This window comes from Macaca mulatta, chromosome 7 (assembly GCF_049350105.2).
Source record: "Macaca mulatta isolate MMU2019108-1 chromosome 7, T2T-MMU8v2.0, whole genome shotgun sequence".
Classification (NCBI taxonomy): Eukaryota; Metazoa; Chordata; class Mammalia; order Primates; family Cercopithecidae; genus Macaca; species Macaca mulatta.
In genome coordinates, this window is record NC_133412.1 from 31,040,977 (window position 1) to 31,047,495 (window position 6,519).

The 6,519-nt window shown below is 38.5% G+C and overlaps 1 non-coding gene across 1 annotated transcript; it reads left to right on the forward strand.

Moving 5' to 3' along the window:
• The first annotated feature begins 512 nt into the window (after nt 1-512).
• On the forward strand, nt 513-619 carry LOC114679780 (U6 spliceosomal RNA). The gene has a single exon (XR_003731889.1). It is a non-coding gene; the product is annotated as a U6 spliceosomal RNA (small nuclear RNA).
• The last annotated feature ends 5,900 nt before the right edge of the window (nt 620-6,519 follow it).

The following is a 6,519-nucleotide window of genomic DNA, read 5'->3' on the forward strand; positions in this document are numbered from 1 at the left end:
CGGATTCCTCACTGTTAAATGGAGAAGCTGAATTAGGTAGACCAAGATACCTTTTGCCAAAATTAATGAGTTCAGAAGCACAATTATGGTGTGCTCTTGGTTAGTCAGGAGGAAGCAACTGACAGAATGACACGCCCACCTCATTTGTTATACCATCTTATTCATTGCTACTTCTTTGACTGGACTCAGGGCTGTTCCAGTGCCTGCCTTTTGGGATAAAATAGAGGTCTCTAAGGCTTCATTTCTGAAAGTTCCAGCACACAAATAATACCTTTGATTGTGTACCAACCTATATGTATTTCTTGGGTCCTGACACAGTGGATATTGGTTATAGCAATAGTTTGTCCCTTCCTCCCTCCATTTCTTGTTTTCTTATTCATATAGTATATGATATTATAACTGAAAAACCTCCATAAGTTCTAAAGTAAAAACAACATGATATGCAATTTGATACCTCACCCATTCAGATGAAATTTCATAATTTCCCCACTTCTTTAAGAAGAGCTCACTTTGTGCTTGCTTCGACAGCACATACAGTAAAAATGGAATGATACAGAGAAGACCAGCCTCTGCCTTGCACAAGGATGACATTCAAATGTATGAAGCATTCCATTTTCCAAAGTGAAATAAATCATAATTTTTTTAAAAAAACAAAGGATTGGACTTTTAGTATAATTTGTTTTCCAAGATTAAATATACATTAAAATAAATATATAGAAGAGGAAGAGAAAAATATTTATCCCAAACTATAGCAATCTAAAACAACCTTTAGTATCCTTTTTTCAGTGTATTTCTTTCTTGCCTCTTTGAAAAAGTACTTGTTTATGTATTTGTAATGTTATACAGATACAATTTATATCCTTTTCCTTAAACATTACATTATAAGAAGTTTACCTTGTTGCTACACTGTCTTCATAATCATCCTTTTTAGTAGCCGCATAATAGACCGTCAAATAGATGCTTTGTAATATGCCTGCTTCCCAATTGCTGGGCATTTGTTTCCAAATTTTAACTAAAATATGCTGTGTTGAGTATTTTGTTAGCACAGATATCCAGAAGCGGAATATTAAATCAAAATGTATCCCTATTTTTTATGCCTCTCCATCCGTCTTTCCAAGTTGATTTTTAATAGTTGGAGTAAATGCTTCCATCAGTGTGTGAGAGCCAATTTCTCCACCAAGGAAATATTTAACTGGGGATTAAATATACATATTCTCAGTATTTTCAGATTTGATGTACTAAATTGACTATTAACTCCATGAGGGGCTATGTCTGTTTGTTCACCATCTTACTTCCTTGCTCAGTAATTATTTTGTACATAGTGAATAGAAGACTAAATGAAGGAAAAATTGTATCTTATCACACTGTTGAACGAACTGCATTTTGGAATGCAAGGAACCAACATAGTTTGTAAGTGCCATAAAACCCCCTGATTTTTCCTTGGTCTTAATCCTTGGCCTGAGAAGTGGTCATTAAAAACTCTTCTGGAATTGCCATTCAAGATGGGGTTAAGTAAAATTGGAGGTTCTAAAGCAATGTTTCTGAAAAGGCCTTTTCTCCTTTGAATAAAGAAAAATGAATAGTACATTAATATCTCAAACCCAGACATTGATGTTATCACCTAAACTACAAAGAATTTTTGGGAAGTATTGTGCCTATTTGGCCTTGTTTCCAGTGTGTGAATTTCTATACTGTCGAGGCACAGATAGCCTCAACACAGCATGATCAAAACTGGTCTAATAGTAAACTCGGAATGACATCCTATTTAAAGAAACACAGTGCCCCTAATACATGCCCCTAGAGGAGATGCATATGAGACCAACTGCCTTGGACAGCAAGACTGTGTTCAGTGTAACAGTTGGGAGAGGATGAAGAGAGCCTGCCCTCTGTCTCTCTCTCTAGGTGATGGAAGGGGACGTGCAGTTAATCCTTAGTTTAGGACAGAAGGAAGAACAAAAAGAAAGGAACCACAAGGATTCCCTTAACTTGCTCGTTCCTTGCATCTTTATTTCTCCCAAAAGAAAGCAAGTTAGAGCTTACACATCAGCAGGAAGAGCAAGCTGGCAGCTGAAAGCCAAACTGGACACTGGAAGGCGACTTGTTTGGTTGGCCTGGTATTGGTGCTGTTATTCTTTTTGTTTTGTTTTGTTTTGTTTTGTTTTTCGAGATGGAGTCTCGCTCTGTCGCCCAGGCTGGAGTGCAGTGGCACAATCTCGGCTCATTGCAAGCTCCGCCTCCCGGGTTCATGCCATTCTCCTGCCTCAGCCTCCAGAATAGCTGAGACTACAGGCGCCCACCACCACGCCTGGCTAATTTTTTGTATTTTCGGTAGAGACAGGGTTTCACCGTGTTAGGCAGGATGGTTTCGATCTCCTGACCTCGTAACCTACCCACCTCGGCCTCCCAAAGTGCTGGGATTACAGGTGTGAGCCACCACGCCCAGCCTGGTGCTGTTATTCTTAACTGACATTTGAATGTTGTAGGCCTCGCCACTCCCTGTAGTCTGCACCCATCTATACTACATGCTTGGCCTCTGAAGACACTCAAGTTTGTGTTCCTAGAATACTTTGTGGTTCCCAGAAAAGTGCCTTGATTTACAAAAACTGTCTCCTACCTTTCCTCCCATCACATCAATAGGGCTAGCCAGACAATGACATCTTGCTTTATAATCTGTTACGTCTCTATACTGCAGGATTCAGATGCTTGAACAAAAGGACAAATATTTCATTTATAGTTGAAATGTGTTTCTTTGCTGCTAAGATGCTATGCAGTATGAACCCGACTTCCTTTTAAGCACTAAAAGATTTTTGCCAGATACAATAAATATCTTTGGAGAAGATGTGGTAATTTCCAATCAGAAAGATCCTCTGACATATTGTAATACAAAAATGACTAGAAATCATGCCTAGGGAAATTAGTTTGGTCAATCTGTGAAATTATAAAAATAACTCGTGTTGGCTTAGTATATGTCTAGAAATGATTTGAAACTCCTCCTCCTGGAGAAGCCTTAATTCTCTCTGTGGGCAATACTTAGTGACTACCTTCCAACAAGAAGAACACTGTAGATATAATGGAGAACAACTGTGAAATGTAGATTGTAAAATGACAATGTAACTTCCACCTTGTTCTTTCTGCTGCTTGGGTCATTCTCTCTGGGGGAAGCCACTCCAGCAACTCTATGGAAAGGCCCAGGAACAGAGGTCTATTTCCAATATCCATCAAGAAACCAAGGCCGCCTCCTGTGACTGTGCCAGCTTGTGGACAAATCCTCTGGTTCAGTCAGGCTGACAGTCCCAGCTGGTATCTTGACTGCAACTTTATGAGAAACACTGTACCAGAACCACACATCTCAACCACTCCCGAATCCCTGTCACCTAGATACTCTGCAATAAGAAAGTCCTTTTTATTATTACATATACCCCACTAAGTTTTGAAGGTAATTTGTTACACAGTAATAAATAACTAATACAGAATTTATTCAAGAACCTTCCTTGATGAGGATGCACTAAGGATGACAATAATGGTAATAATATCTGGCATTTTCAAAGTTTTCTGTATTATAATGTCATGTATCTTCTAAAAACCTTCCTTGATGAGGATGCACTAAGGATGACAATAATGGTAATAATATCTGGCATTTTCAAAGTTTTCTGTATTATAATGTCATGTATCTTCTAAAAACCTTTTGGTAGCCTAAACTCTGTGGGCATTGGTCATTCTTGTTGATGATTCAATTTTTGCCCCTGTTTTCTGTGGTTGGAAACCCACTTCCCTCTTTAGGAGTCAGAGCCTACTTTTTCCTGGAGAAGACAACTTCTTCTTGAACAGTGCATTGCTTACTGTTCAATATTCCATTATACGTAGGGCACGAACACATGCTCTAGGTTCTGCCAGTCAGACCCACAGCTCTAGACAAAACACATTCTTGTGAGGGAGACGGCAGCACCACAGCTACATCTGGTTTTCAAAGGCAATGGTGCAGTGTGTCTAGTGACTGCATCCAAGAACACTAGCAGAGTGTCAGTGGTGCAGGATCCAGTGTCTATGCCCAGCTGGTGGCAGTAATGATGGTACTAGTTCTGCAGTATGATTTTGGATGTTGTCAGGATTGCATAACATTCAAACTTAGTTTTCTATTTCCTAGGAGAGATCCAATACTGTTTCATAAAATCTTTTTCAATTTAGATTAGCATGTTGCTTTATTTTGCACACAACTAAAAACCCTGACTGATACAGGCAGCTCCATTTTACAGATGAGACCATTGAGAACCAAAGATGTTAAATGATGTGTTGTTAGATACAAGTAGCAAGTGATAGAATTGAAATACATTAACTAGTGCAGATTGAACTAAGCAAATAAAGTAATATTCAAATTTAGAATTAAAAATGCAAAAGCTTTAGATCCTTTAAAAAAAAAACAAATTAATTGTTTCTCTTTAAACTAGATAAAGTGCTAGTTCCCTATTCTAATCCATTTATTAATTGTAAACATTATGGCATTGAAGCCCTTGCTGCTTCAGAAATGGACCATACTTTTCCAAGCTTTCTTGATTTTACACAGATACCTCTTCGTGGAAGTGCTTTTATCTGTCCATCTCTGCCTCCCACTCATTAATCAGTTTGCCTGGAGGTTACTTCAAAACTCAGATGTTGTGGTGATTATTCTTTGCAACCTCTTCTGAGCCCTCAGGAAAAGGTATTTATTCTCATCCACCTCTAATGCTTTCCCAGGGTTCTGTTTCTATCCATGATAAAATGCTTAAGTTCATTTACCTGTCTGCTCGACTTCACCCCATTTCACCAACAAAAGGAATGGAAAGACCCAGACTCTGCCCAACCAATAGAGGGAGAGTAGGACAAAGTCTACATATGGAACAGGGACCCCAGGGCTATAATGACATCAGCTATAAGAATGCTGACAGCTAGGCAGATAGGCCCTGTACAGGATACTGGAGACATTTTCTCAAAAGAAATTGAATGATTCCAGAAAAAGTCCTCAAAAGCATGACATTTGCAAGTTTCTCAAGCAAATGGGTAAGCATACATATGATTCTGAAGGATCTGCCAATCCATGCCTTACAGGAAGAATGCCAACTCAGATTGTAGTACTTTAAATTTACATTATAATAAAAAACAAAGGATCACCAGAATTATGTAGAAAACTTCCAATATGAAAGAGATCAAAACACATCAATTAGAAAAGGAAAAAGGAAGAGGAGGCAGAGCAAGATGCCCAAATAGAAAAGGAAAAGGGAAGAAATAATTTAGGGAGCAGGAAAAAACTTCATTCAACATAATGAAGAGACGATCTACTGAATGGGAGAAAATATTTGCAAACTCTACATCTGATAAAGGGTTAATAGTCAAAGTATTTAAGGAACTCAAGCAACTTAATAACAATTTAAAAAGCAATAAAAATGGGCAAAAAATCTGAATAGACATTTCTCAAATGTCTATTGGCAAATGGCCAAGAAGTATCTGAAACAATGCTTCACATTAGTAATCATCAGGGAAATGCAAATCAAAACCACAATGAGATCTCACCTCACTGCTATTAGTATGGCTATTATCAAAAAGACCAGACATAAGACCAGATGAGAATGTGAAGGAAGGGGAACGCTTTCACTATGCTAAGTCTGCAAATTTGTATAGCCATTTAGGAAAACGGTATGGAGTTTCCTCAAAAAATCAGAAATAAAATTACCATATCATCCAGCAATGCCGTTATTGGGTACATAGCCAAAGAAAATGAAATTGGTATGTCAGAGAGGTATCTGAACTACCATATTCATTGCTGCACTATTCACAATAGCCAAGATGTGTAATCATCCTATGTGTCTATCAGCAGATGAATGGATAAAGAAAATATGATAGACATACATCATGGAATACTATTCAGCTGTAAAAAAAATAAGGAAATCCTGTCATTTACAAAACCGCAGAAGAATCTGGAGGACATTATGTGAAGTAAAATAAGTCGAGCACAGAAAGACAAAAATACCACATGCTCTCACTCATAGGTGGAATCTAAAAAAGCTGGTATCTTAGAAGTAGAAAGTAGAACAGTGTTTACTACAGGCTGCAGTGGTTAGAGTGGAGCCAGCTCGGGGAGATGTTAGCCAAAGCGTTACCAGAAAGGGGTCCCGATCCAGACCCCAAGAGAGCATTCTTGGACCTTGCACAAGAAAGACTGTGGGGCAAGTCCATAAAGTGAAAGCAAGTTTATTAAGAAAGTAAAGGAATAAAGAATGGCTACTCCATAGGTCCAGCAGCCCCAGGGCAACTGGTTGGTATTTTTGTAATTATTTCTTGATTATATGCTAAACCAAGGGTGGATTATTCATGAGTTTTCCGGGAAAGGGGTCAGCACTTCCCAGAACTGAGGGTCCCTCCCACTTTTAGACCATACAGGGTAACTTCCAGACATTACCATGGCATTTGTATACTGTGATGGCACTAGTGGGCATGTCTGTTAGCATGCTAATGTATTATGATTTGCATATAATGAGCAGTGAGGAC